This window comes from Eurytemora carolleeae, unplaced genomic scaffold (genome assembly GCF_000591075.1).
Source record: "Eurytemora carolleeae unplaced genomic scaffold, Eaff_2.0 scaffold140, whole genome shotgun sequence".
In the NCBI taxonomy this organism is placed as follows: Eukaryota; Metazoa; Arthropoda; class Copepoda; order Calanoida; family Temoridae; genus Eurytemora; species Eurytemora carolleeae.
Window position 1 is genome coordinate 219,234 of NW_019396224.1, and position 13,055 is coordinate 232,288.

Sequence of the window (13,055 nt, forward strand, 5' to 3'; positions counted from 1 at the left end):
GGGGGGAGCGGGTGGGGGACGGGGGAGTGCAGAAATTAAATTTCTTTTTTGTAAAAAAAATATATGTTTATTTTAGATTTTCTGATTTCTGAATTGATAAAAATGATTGATTATTAACCGCTGAAAAAATGCATGTTTCCTATAATCTATCAAAATTTGAAAACATTGTTTTTAACAAAATTTAAATATTTTCATCCGAACTATAGAGGAACTAATAAAGTTTTCGGAATTTCCGTGCAATTTTTCGGAATTCCAATCGGCTAGACCGAATTGGCTGCATTTTTTAAGATAACTGAAAGGTACCCTAGGGCCCAGGGGTGACAAAGGCTTAAATATCGACATTTTTTTATTATTCGAATTTTTTATTCCAAAAGTGTTTTTTTTCACGGGCAACGCCGGGCACTTTAGCTAGTTACCCTATACTCCAAATAGATTGTTAAGTAACAATAGATGGCAACGTACCCCAGGGGTGACAAAGGTAAAATATCGACATTTTTTTTTATTATTCGAATTTTTTATTCCAAAAGTGTTTTTTTCCACGGGCAACGCCGGGCACTTTAGCTAGTTACCCTATAATCCAAATAGATTTTTAAGTAAAAATAGATGGCAACGTAGTATTTGTACACTCTCAGTACAGCTGTATTCTTAAATCACAAGTGTCAACTTAGTATTGTGTCCTACAAAATTATTAATAATATTGATAATTTTAGAATAAAGAGCTTATCTTACAGTGAAAAAGTTGCAATTTAATGTCTTATTCATTTTCTGTTTCCACACTTTTTATTTAATCTTGAAAGACATGTCAAATAATGTGAGAAACTTTCGTTTTCCTTGTTATATTTGACACTTTGTGACGTCGTGTATAATTGATCCATTTCTGTGTTGCCACCTATTGTACTTGATAATCTAGTTATACTGACAAGAAGGATAAGTTTTATCTGAAGGAAACCTTGTAGGAAGATATTTTTCATTACAATATCCTAGATGCCACTTTCCTACAGCATGCGTCACATATCCAGCTTCCTAGAATATACAGTATTATATCCTAGATGCCACTTTCCTATACCATGCGTCACATATCCTGCTTCCTAGAATATACAGTATTTGTCGTATATAGCAATTTTTAGAAATTAATTGTGAAACAGTAATGTAAGAGTAATTTACAAGTGTAATGTGTATGTAACTAGAATCTAGGTATGTATATACTACTGTACATATGTACAACGCACGTACAGCTCTATAGTTAGTAAAGTTAATGTAGAAAATATACTTCGATGTTTTTTACATCATCAGTCCTTAAGAATGGAAAGCCAGTTTTAAGCCAAGCAAATTATGTGTTTGTTTTTTATTTATAATTAAACCCTAAAGCAGTTGGAATCTTGTCAACCCTCTTCTTAGAATAAATGAAGCGTGGACGGATGAATGTGCTGCCAGATTACAACCCCTGGCAGATCAGTACAAACCCCTACAACACCAAACTTTCGCAATAGAAAAATTCCCAGATTCGATCGTAACAACCTGATCAAGTCCTGTGGACAAAAACATGTCATTAAATTGTTATGTACCTTTAGTCTTTGTGGTAGGAGGGTAAAATTTGCTGAAAGTCCTAAAATAAAAGTTTTTAAAAATTACCATCACATGAGAAATGTTTTAGATAAAAAACCTGTTGGTTGGTATCTTTCAATGGCTCCTCGCTGCACTCCCATCTTCCAAGCATATCTAGAGAATATAATATATTTTTTTCGGACCCGGCACGACCTAAATATCCGGTAGGAAATACTTGTGCACCAACGAGGGTGTAAAGGGACTGTAAGCGTAATTTCAAGTGAACCTGAAAATGCCCGATTTTAAACGGTACCCTTGAAGCCTCATCTGATCAACATTGTGGAAGATAACATCATTTTTCCATCTCGAAAAATATTTATTTTTGTGAATTTCAACATTGTTTCTTATATGCAAGAAATGCGCAAGTCACCTTTGCAGAGAAATCACAAATATAATTAAACAGTTTAAATAAACAAAATCATGCAAATTCTAATTCATACTTGATCAGACAAAGCTTTAAAGGGTACCATTGTAATTCGAACCTTTCCATTTTTGCATGGAGGGTCGCTTGAAATTACGCTTACAGTCCCTTTAACGTCCTACATCGGGGAAAGTTTTCCATCCCTAGACTTTAGAGTATCCACACAATGTCCTTACTTGAACCGTTTAGCGGAGAACTAACCGTCTGAGCCCTGAATATATAGTTTGGAGATTCAAAAGTTTTTATCTAAAAAGATTTAAATAGAAGCGAGGGCTACGGTGTTAGGTATTTTCCAAATGCATTTTCCCAAGGGTGACTTCCCAAATGCCAATTTCCCAAGCGGCAACTTCCCAAGGGTGAGGTTAGACCCTCTTAGGCGCCGCTGGATGTAATCTAGGACCGAGCGCTGTGGCTATGATGGGTTTTGGGGCCTAGCGCTGTGGCTAGAACAGGGAAGGGGCCGAGCACTATTGCTAGAACAGAAGACTTTGGAAGTTGCCGCTTGGTAAATTGCACAGTTGGTAAGTTACCACTTGGGAAAATACTCTTGGGAAGTTGGAAGTACCTAACGTACATCAGGGCTATTATTAACAGAAAGTTTAAATCTTGTTTTCTGCAAACCCCTAGATTGTTCATCCCTTTCCCTATATACCTGCCCGTTAGCAGAGAAGCTCGCGAAGGAGAACATTTTGGAGTTACATAATGTCGGTCAAGAATAACACCTTGTCTAAAATAAAAAATGATCAGTAATATCCTTACCTACCTGTAATTAAAGAAGTTGTAAGTTATTAGTAATTATTTTTTTTGGTTATGATTGTTGTTTTGTTATGATTGTTGTTTTGTTATAATTGATGATTCGTTATAATTGTTGCTTTGTTATAATTGTTGGTTTTTTAAAAATTACCTGACATGAAAAGCACCTGACATGAAAAGTACCTGACATGAAAAGAGACTGACATGAAAAGAGACTGACATGAAAAGTTCCTGACATAAAAAGTACCTGACATGAAAAGTACCTGACATGAAAAGTACCTGACATAAAAAGAGACTGACATGAAAAGTTCCTGACATGATAAGTATCTGACATAAAAGTACCTGACATGAAAAGTACCTGACATGAAAAATACCTAGATGAAAAGTACCTAGATGAAAAGTACCTGACATGATGAGAGACTGACATGAAAAGTACCAGACATAAAAAATACCTGACATGAAATGTACCTGACATGAAAAGTATCGGACATAAAAAGTACCTGACATGAAAAGTACCACATATGAATAGAGACTTACATAAAAAGTACCGGACATGAATGAAGTACCTGATATGAAAAGTACCTGACTTAAAAAGTACCTGACATGAAAAGTACCTGACATGAAAAATACCAGACATGACATGAAAAGTACCAGACATGAAAAATTCCTGACATGAAATGTACCAGACATGTAAAGTAATAGACTTGAAAAGTACCTGAAATGAAAAGTACCTTACATGAGAAGTACCAGACATTAAAAATACCTGACATGAAATGTACCAGACATGAAAAGTACCTGACATGATAAGGACCTGGCATGAAAAGTACCTGACATGAAGAATATCTGACATGAAAAATACGTGGTATGAAATAGCCCCTGAGAAAAAAAGTACCTGGAAGAATACAAGAAACATTGGAAAACTCTAGACTAGTCCAGTCTTGACTGGTGTTTGGTTTGATTTCTTTTATTTGAATTCAATCGCGTTTTGTTTTAAAATTCAACCATAGATTAATTAAAATAACAGATTTGACACTAAATGTCGTCTTTTCAAGATTTTTAAGTAGTTCGTTCACAATAACGCAGAGACAGAAGTCCAAAGGAGTTACCCGTAGTCGGCGTAGAACCTAGGTTATCTCTCTGTTTTTGTCCTATCTGTTATTTTAATAAATCTATGAATTGAACAATTTAAACTTACGGAGTTAACTTGTTTAAAACCATAGAGAATAGAATATATATTAGAGAGGAAGATACTAGAAAAAAGTGTAAAACGGCCATTTTGTTGTACTGTTTCCATACTGCAGGTGTACTTCACATATTTATGCTATATATATAACCTTTTGGGCCCTTGAATATCATTTTATAGAAAATCTAAAATTATTGTTAAAAGAAAACCAAATTATGAAATAGGCTGGTTTCATAATTGACCAATGATCATTTCACATAGATTCTATGCCTTTTACTTTACAAACGATGATTTTCCCTTATAACTATAAATCAAATGATGTTTTTTATTCACCTAATTCATTATAAAGTTTATTTAACAGTTTAAAAAATTCGAAATTGAAATGAATAGTCTAGGGAACATACTGTATTTGTGTACTCTACTGCATATAATTTGTGAACATTTACATGATTTGTACACTTTGAACTCCCTTTCAGGCTGAAAGGGACTGAAAAAAAATTCATACCGAGAGATTCTTTAAATTCCACTCTAATATATTCTATTCTCTATGTTTAAAACGCATCTGCAGAAAAAAAAGATAAAAACGAGAAAAGGCGAAAAATTATATTTTAAGATTCAAATTGTGACAAAAGTCCCAGCTTATTGGGATGATGATCAATTAAATAAGCGTGGGGATAAGAATTAACAATATATTTCTATAGAATCTACAAATTGAATTAATGTCGTCTTTTTTCTTCCTTTAAAGAGACTGTAAGCGCAGTTTCAAGTGACTCTCCGTTCACCGATGACAACGATATCTTTCCAAGCGTTGTATAATGAAGGATAAATTAGATATTCATGTTTACGATTTGGAAAACGGATTATTTTCAATTGTGGTTTCTTTACAAACCTTACGCATTCTACTGCAGGAAAGCATATAAAAATTATGAAAATTAAACCTAGAAAAACAACAACGTCTTCCACATTATTGATTAGATAACGGTATTAAGGGTACTGTTGTGAATCAGGCATTGTCCTCTATGTATGGAGGGTCAATGTAAAATACGCTGACACTGATAGATTTTTTAATTTACAATTGTTGCAACGGATTTATCTCGAAAATTGTTTATAAATAGTTCAGTTGCAAGTTAAAATATTCTTGGCGACGTCTTATGATTTTAACATAATACAAGACAACATAAAGTACTTTTCAGGAATTTGATAAAATAGATTTATAGAAGTTTTTTAAAAGATAAATCCGAACATTCATAAAAAGATAATTTTAGCTGAATTTCAGTATTCATTTCGATATCTTAGGGTAGACGGTCTTATGAGAAACCATTTATTTTGAAAATCAGATTGCAGTTTACAAAAATACTGAAGTTTATTAAAAAATATTACAGTTTATTCAAACAGATTGCAGTTACTTAAAAGATATTGCAGTTTACAAAATAACTGAAGTTTACTAAAATGGATTACAGTTTATTTAAACAGATTGCAGCAAAATAAAATTGCAATCTTAAGAAGATTACAATTTATTAAAACAGATTGCAGTTCCTAAACAAATTGCAGTTTACTGATGAAGATATTATAAAAGGTTGTAGTTTACTTAAACATATTGTAGTTTACTTAAACATATTGTAGTTTACTTAAAAATATAGTAGTTTACTTAAAAATATTGTAGTTTACTTAAATATACTGTAGTTCACTTAAAAATATTGTAGGTTACTTAAACATATTGTAGTTTACTTAAACATATTGTATTTTACTTTAAAATATTGTAGTTTACATAAAAATATCGTAGTTTACTTAAACATATTGTATTTTACTTTAAAATATTGTAGTTTAGTTTAAAATATCGTAGTTTACATTAACATATTGTATTTTACTTTAAAATATTGTAGTTTACTTTAAAATATCGTAGTTTACATTAACATATTGTATTTTACTTAAAAATATTGATGTTTAAGAAAAAAGATGGAAAGGAGTTGGTGCCTATTTGGCCTGTATATTTTTTCTAAATTATTTTCCTTAACTGTAAATTGTACTTTAGATAAAACATTATTTGGGTTTTACATGAAAATAGTAAGCCAGGACTTAGGAGTGTAAAATAAGGATTTTAAGTTTTTTGATTCAGTGGAACAAAATGTTTTTTTCTTTAAAAATTATTAAAATTTATTAAAAAATATGTCATTTAACCTAAAAAATATTGTAGTTTGCTAAAAAAAAAGGTTGCATTTTACTAACAAAAAATATTTCACTTAATCATAAAAGATTAAAGTTTACTAAAAAAGGTTGTAATTTAAATTTGTTTATCTATTTACCTAAATCATCAACTACGAGCATCACCAAATGAGGAGGTTTCGCAACCTTTTAATTGTTTAAATGAATAAAAATTAAAAATATAATAATTTTATACAGAAAGATTTAAATTTACAACTACCTGCGAATTGCTGGATCGTAGAGCTAAGCAACTCAAAACTAAAATTAAAAAGTAGAAAAGAGAATGGAAATACAAAAATAGAATTTTTAAAATGCCACTTTAAAAATGGTGAAATGACTTTTCCTACAGCGTTCCTTTTCAATTTTCTCAGAAAATTAAAATAATTTTCAAGGAAAGAAGATTGATCACTATAATTGACAAGTCGAGGGAAAAAATGTGAAAAATGAAATTTAAGATTTGATAAAACTTTAATTACTCCCTTTGTTTAGATTTTGCAGAATGCACAGACTTTTTATCGACAATTTAACGCTTTATATTTAACAGCTTTGTCTTAAACCACCACCCCCCCCTCCTCCAGGAGGGGCTATGTGGATGCTTAGCCCCCCCCCCTAGGTCAGTGAAATCCATGTTTTTCAGGGGTCTGTTTTCCCTCCTGTTAGCAAAGATGCAAGGCTTCCCCTGCCACCCCCCCTTACGAATTTTTACCCTTGGCCTTCCCCCTTCCTACCCATGGCCATACCCCCCCTCCCCGCCCTATAGAAAATCAATATTAATTTTTGTTGGTATAGTATTCATATCAAAACTAAATCTTCGATGTTTAATATAGTTATTTTTTTTCATTGTAAAAAATGCTTTAATTTCAATTTATGAAAGCTGCCAACTTTTTTTAAAAGAAATTTTTTTGTCCCAAGCCCAGGAAGTTATCGGGTTGTTACTGTATTGTAGGAGATTATTATTGATCTCCCAGGGGTTGTAATCTGGCAGCACATTTATACGTCCACACTTCATTTATTCTAAGATGAGTGCTGACAAGAATCATCCAGCTGCATAAATACCTGTATAAATAGTCCGGAACATATTTGTGAATTGGAACTTTACACTTAGATCCAACTTAAAACCAAGTCTACATTTTTTCAATCTAAAAATAATTTTTTTCGAGTGAGTTTGGAATTTTGATTCAGAACTCGAATGCAAAATTTTAAGCAAGTCAATCAAGACAACGCACAGTGCCTAAAACAAGGAAAAAGTGGCAAAAACCTTTTTTTACTTTATCTTGATATTTAAAAGCATACTGAACAAGGAAACCCCATTTTTATATGATTTTGTATATTTTTACTGCTTTCATGACCCTGTTATATGAAGGTTGTATGGGGGTTTATATTCACTATACATTTTTAGAGTTTTCATGCAATTCTAAAACTCGTCACAAAATGGTAATTTTTCAAAATTTTTCTTTCATTTTTTTGGTGAACACCATATTTATATTACATCTGGTGAGTAAAACTGATATTAGACTTTCATCGAAACCAAAAATTAATATTTGAATTTCACAATTTGAGAAAAAATTATAAATTTCCAGAAAAAAATATTCACAATATTTACTTTTGCTAAAAATGTCCACACTTGTCCACCCTGAATTTTGATGGGGAATCTTGAATATATACATGAATGTCCGCAAAATAAAAATCCGCCCAGAAATAGCACTTTTTAGAGAAAATGAATCTTAAAGTTTCAAAATCTGGGATTTTTTAGGCACTTTTTACAGAAAAGTATATTTACCATTTAGTGGGGAAAAACTTCAGAATTTGTAAATTTGAAAAAATATTTTGAAAAATTATTTTCTGACTTGGGTTAGGTTAATGATTCAATTTTAATGTATTTGGAGCCAAAAAGGGTTGAAATCGATTTAGAAAATTGATTTGAGGATTTTTGCCGTTTTTCCCTAGCTGTGTGGCACTGTGCACTGTGCAGTGTGCAACGTCGACGATGAATTCTTAAAAACTTAAAAGGTTCCTTCAATCTTTGATAACTGCAAAAAGTAATAAGATAAATCTTAGATAAATTTTTTCAACTTGTATGTAATTAAATTATTTTATTTCTAATATTTTGTGGAGCCCTTTTCCTCGAAAATGTATTTTTTAGGAGAAAAAACTTTAATAGCAAGAATGCAGCTCATTAAAGTTTAATTGAACTAAAAAGATAAAGCTCGTTTAAACACATGATAAGGAACGGGGAGTTATAACTTGAGATGCTAAAAATCCGCGCAAATAAATTTTAAGAGGTTGTGAGATTTTTAGGAAAAAGTGTTTGCTGTATGTTTTTCTACTCGGCTTGGATTGAAAGCAGGGGTCCATATAATTTCATGATGGGTAGTTGTAGAAAAAATTCCATACTGCAAGGGAGTGTTTAGAAAGATATGCATGGCTAGATCAAAAGCCCCAAGGCGTTGCAACACTTTAAAGTTGACCCAGTCTTGCAAATTTATGCAATTTTTCTTAGCAACTTGGATCACAGGGAGAAATGGGCTTGGAATTAATGTTTTTTAGAAATATACATATTCTGGTATAGTTTACTTTGTAATATAAATCCTTAAAACTAAAGAAATCTTAAAATATTTAGATAAAAAATTTAGTTTTTGTCGTCTTATTTATTTAATTATAAAGCCGCTAAGAAAGAGTTTTGAAATTACATCTAAACTAAATGTGTCTTAAATAAAGAAATTATTGAGAACTACGAAAATGTGGAATACGAACACGACATTTAAGCAATCCTATGTGTGAAAATCAAATTATAGTCATGCGAAAGGGATCTGTGTACACTGCACAAGTACTGTATTTCGTGTTCATATGAAAATCAAAACTTTAATTCTAAAAGTCGTCTTTCTATTCCACATCAGAGTTGTGGCCCGTGGGTTTTCTAAAAAGTAAAATAAAAATAAAAGACGACATTAGTTCCACACTTTTCTAGTTCCTACTGAAGTTGAAACAAATAAGTTACTCTGCGGTTTACTATGTACTACATAGATCCAATTTCAAGTGAATCTCTATTTATTGCGTGTTTACAATGGCAGTGGCAAATTTAATAGACTGTCGAGAATGCGAAGATTATCAAGAATGCGAAGACTATCAAGAATGCGAAGACTATCAAGAATGCGAAGACTATCAAGAATGCAAAGACTATCAAGAATGCGAAGACTATCAAGAATGCGAAGACTATAAAGAATGCAAAGACTATCAAGAATGCGAAGACTATCAAGAATGCGTGGGATTTCCATTGATTCTCTAGATTTGCAAATTCATTATATTCTAAAAGTGACTGGAAGATTTCTTCTGCAGAAACAATGGAGAAAATTGTCCATACTTTCTGATTTGATTGATTGATTAATTTTAAATTGGTGTAAAGGGTACCGCTTGGAAATCGGTTACTTGAATATACTCATGTTTAGTTGAAACCACTGTAGTGTTTTAAATAGTCATGTTTAGTTGAACCCACTGTAGTGTTTAGTATAGACATGTTTAGTTGATACCACTGTAGTGTTTAATATACTCATGTTTAGTTGAACCCACTGTAGTGTTCAATATACTCATGTTTAGTTGAACCCACCCTAGTGTTTAATTTCACAGTCCTTAAGGTTCAACACAGACCAATGTTTTAATAAAAACTGAGTGTGTTGACTACAGGGTACAGACCAAGTAGGAGAAAACATGTGACCTAGATATTACAGGTCTCACGAAGATGGTTCAGATCATGGGTACTGGAATAGGGTAAGGTAGTCACACAATTCTAGCTTCTGTATCTTACCTACGTCACAACAATAGTTTTAATCAGTGACGTCAGAGGATACAGATCTTCCCCCGGACGGTATCGACCTTTCATTCGTGCGCGAGCCTCGTTGGGATACCCTATTCCGGTACCCATGGTTCAGATCTAACTAATGTTAGGTTCGAGTTTACACCTATACACTCAAATCAGAGTTGGAAACTTTTTAAAGAAAGGTCTCGAAGAAAATCTTTTCTCACCCCACTAAACCCCGGTAATTCTTGAGTCCGAGTAATGTAAAATACTGCAGCTATCATTGCAGGGGTAAGTTTGGCACCAAGAAGGATCAGTGGAACTAAACGGTCTCTCTTTGGTCTTATTTCCGAAGCTTTTAAATCGGTTAATCTCCTGCAAGGAGAGAACAAATTTAACTGCATCCTGTTCAAAAGTTCCAAACTCAGACAGGTAAATTTAAAATTGAGATTGATCTTATGGATAGATAAAACCAAATTTGGAGAATAAAAAGAAATTTCATAATTTCTTTAGTCTTTAAAATCGCATTGAAATCTTCCCATTAAAGAAAAAATATGTATTACATGTTATAATTTGGAATTGACGAATTGAATTCGGAACAAATATTATGAAAAAATAAAATAACTATGTTAACTATCAACTATATACGAATACATCAAATTAATTTCTACATCGATAGGTTGCAATATCTGATTTGATAGGTTGCAATATCTGAATTGATAGGTTGCAATATCTGAATTGATAGGTTGCAATATCTGAATCGATAGGTTGCAATATCTGAATCGATAGGTTGCAATATCTGAATGAATTGAATTATTTACAGTCTGAGTAAAATAACGCAATTATGCGGAGTTTGTGTGTGGGTCAGAGCTCTTTGGAATGAGTAATTTTTAACCATTTTCTACATATAGATCGACTCAAAAGAAAGAATAAAGATTAGTAGCGATCGAGATCAAATTCAATTCTGGATCAGCCTATTCCTCCTTTCATTTTCGTGAACGCTCCCTTTAATTCCCATGTTTATTTGGACAGCCTGTAGTGAAGTGATCATCAAAATCACAGCGTAAATATATAAGACTATCAGTCTCAAGGAACCCCCAACTATACCCTTTAATTCTTTAGCAAGATTAAGGTGAAATATCGTAGGTTTTCGTTGTCTCTGCTGAATAAGTCGAGTCGAGTCAAGTCATCGAGAGGAACCAACCTTATTATACAACCTTGGTATGATTGGTGAATATGGACCCAACACAGGAATAATTAAAAACCTGATGTTGCGCTGATAAGGATAAAGTCTTCGTTCAGAAAATCGCTAAAAACTTCGAAACTGGATTTATTTTATTTAGCAAAGCAAACATAACAGCTATACTCCTCATTATATTATGAAGTGTCAATTATAATATAATAATATTTAATGATGTACACCGCCGTGTTGTTTGGGATTAGATACAAGATATTCAGGTACAATCGGGTGTTGCATATATAACACGGCATACGAATACAAAACATGTTTCACATTTTATCAACAAGGCAAAATATTTAATTAGTTTTACACAGAAATTAATATCATGATTCCCTCAAATTAGCCATAAAAACCACTAAGTAGGGAAAAAGTTATCTTAAATCGTAAATACGCGTAAGATAACAATGCTCTATTCACAATGGTACCCTAGACACCTGGCTAAAAATGTGGAATTGTGTTTTTTCCCTGACACGATAATTTCTCCAGTTTCTTCAAGATAAAAAATTTGCATGTTACTTTTACATAGAGTACATGGATGAAAATAAAACAGTTTAAATAAACAAAAACATAAGATGTCTAATTAAAACTTCATCATACAAATCTTGTAAGGGTACCGTTGTTAATCGGGCATTGCATGAAAGGTCACTTGAAATTACACTTAACGATTTCATTAAAAAGGATAAGAAATGATTTTATTATTTTAAATCTTTCCATTAGGAAAATATCCACAAAAATTCATATCTAAGAGAAATAGCATTTGATAAAAATTACTTAAAAATGCCTTTGATAAAATGGGAAACATAAAAAATACATACAAGGAAAAGTCGAGGTTCAAAGAAGGGTTTTAACTCTTTCTTTTATCTTAAAGGGACTGTAAACATAAATTCAAATCAGCCTACACATAGACAGACTGACATGTGCAATTCACGACGGTACCCTTTTTTATAGCCTTAATGATTAGGTACAATTAGATATCCATACCTTTGTGTTTGATAACAGACTATCTTCTTTTTTGGTTAATTCAAAAATGAAACTTGCCACTGACGCAATGAAGATATTAACGACAATATCTTCCACATTTTAGTCGAGATAAAGTTTCAAGGGTACCAATGCGAGTCTGACATGTCCCTCTTTAGTCTTTAAGAAGAGAGTCACTTCAAATTACGACTACAGTTCCTTTAACCAGCGACATGCAGGAACAGAAATTATAATTTAAAGTGTCCTAAAACAAGAAAAGTTTAGTTAATGAGGTTTAGAACTTCCTGCCTTATTCAATTCAATCTTAGGAAATTTCATAGCATAAAGCATTAAATTTAAAATATTCAATGTCGGATGAAATGACAAATTAAATAGTTTTTGAAAAAAAGTTCTGAGGGCGAGAAAATTAAAGTTAGAAAAATTCCAGAGAAGACATTTAAAAAAAAAATAATTTTATAATTAAAAAATTTTAAAAATAATTTTAAGATCGAGAGGAAGAAAAAACGTTTGTTTAAAAAATCCCAGATAAATTGAGAAAAGGCAGTAGACTTGAATCTCATTCATTAAACCTTGACACAAATATACAACTATCCTTCTTGGACATTAATCAAGGAATCACATTTTAAGAAGCATATGTAGGGGTTCAAACTGCTGAAAATAAGGAGCAGTTCAGAAAAATAGATGGATTGTTTTCAATCATTTCTCTAAAAATATGAACAGTTTTGGCACCAAGGTGCAGGCTAGAGGAACAGTAGAGGACTTCCTTCTGTTAAACAACTCTTCATGAATATTGAAAAGGAGGAAAAGATTCATATTTAATTTTTGAGTTGAATATCTAATGATTTTCTACAAATAATCCTCCTGACCGAAACCATTAAAA

The 13,055-nt window shown here is 32.0% G+C and overlaps 3 long non-coding RNA genes across 3 annotated transcripts in view; all 3 read right to left on the bottom strand.

Annotated features, from left to right (window-relative positions):
• LOC111698635 (uncharacterized) overlaps positions 1 to 2,755 on the bottom strand; it is a 3,315-nt gene extending 560 nt beyond the window's left edge. Inside the window, exons 1-4 of the long non-coding RNA XR_002764575.1 lie at positions 2,679 to 2,755; positions 1,664 to 1,719; positions 1,566 to 1,606; positions 950 to 1,023 (exon numbers count right to left, since the gene is read on the bottom strand). This is a non-coding gene — a long non-coding RNA (uncharacterized LOC111698635). The remainder of the gene's footprint in view (positions 1 to 949; positions 1,024 to 1,565; positions 1,607 to 1,663; positions 1,720 to 2,678) is intronic.
• A 3,509-nt stretch (positions 2,756 to 6,264) lies between these two features.
• Positions 6,265 to 7,305, bottom strand: LOC111698636 (uncharacterized). Its single transcript, XR_002764576.1, has 3 exons — positions 7,221 to 7,305; positions 6,385 to 6,422; positions 6,265 to 6,311 (listed from the first exon to the last, which is right to left on the bottom strand). It is a non-coding gene; the product is annotated as an uncharacterized LOC111698636 (long non-coding RNA).
• A 3,965-nt stretch (positions 7,306 to 11,270) lies between these two features.
• Positions 11,271 to 12,576, bottom strand: LOC111698629 (uncharacterized). Its single transcript, XR_002764573.1, has 2 exons — positions 12,179 to 12,576; positions 11,271 to 11,552 (listed from the first exon to the last, which is right to left on the bottom strand). It is a non-coding gene; the product is annotated as an uncharacterized LOC111698629 (long non-coding RNA).
• Positions 12,577 to 13,055: the final 479 nt, after the last annotated feature.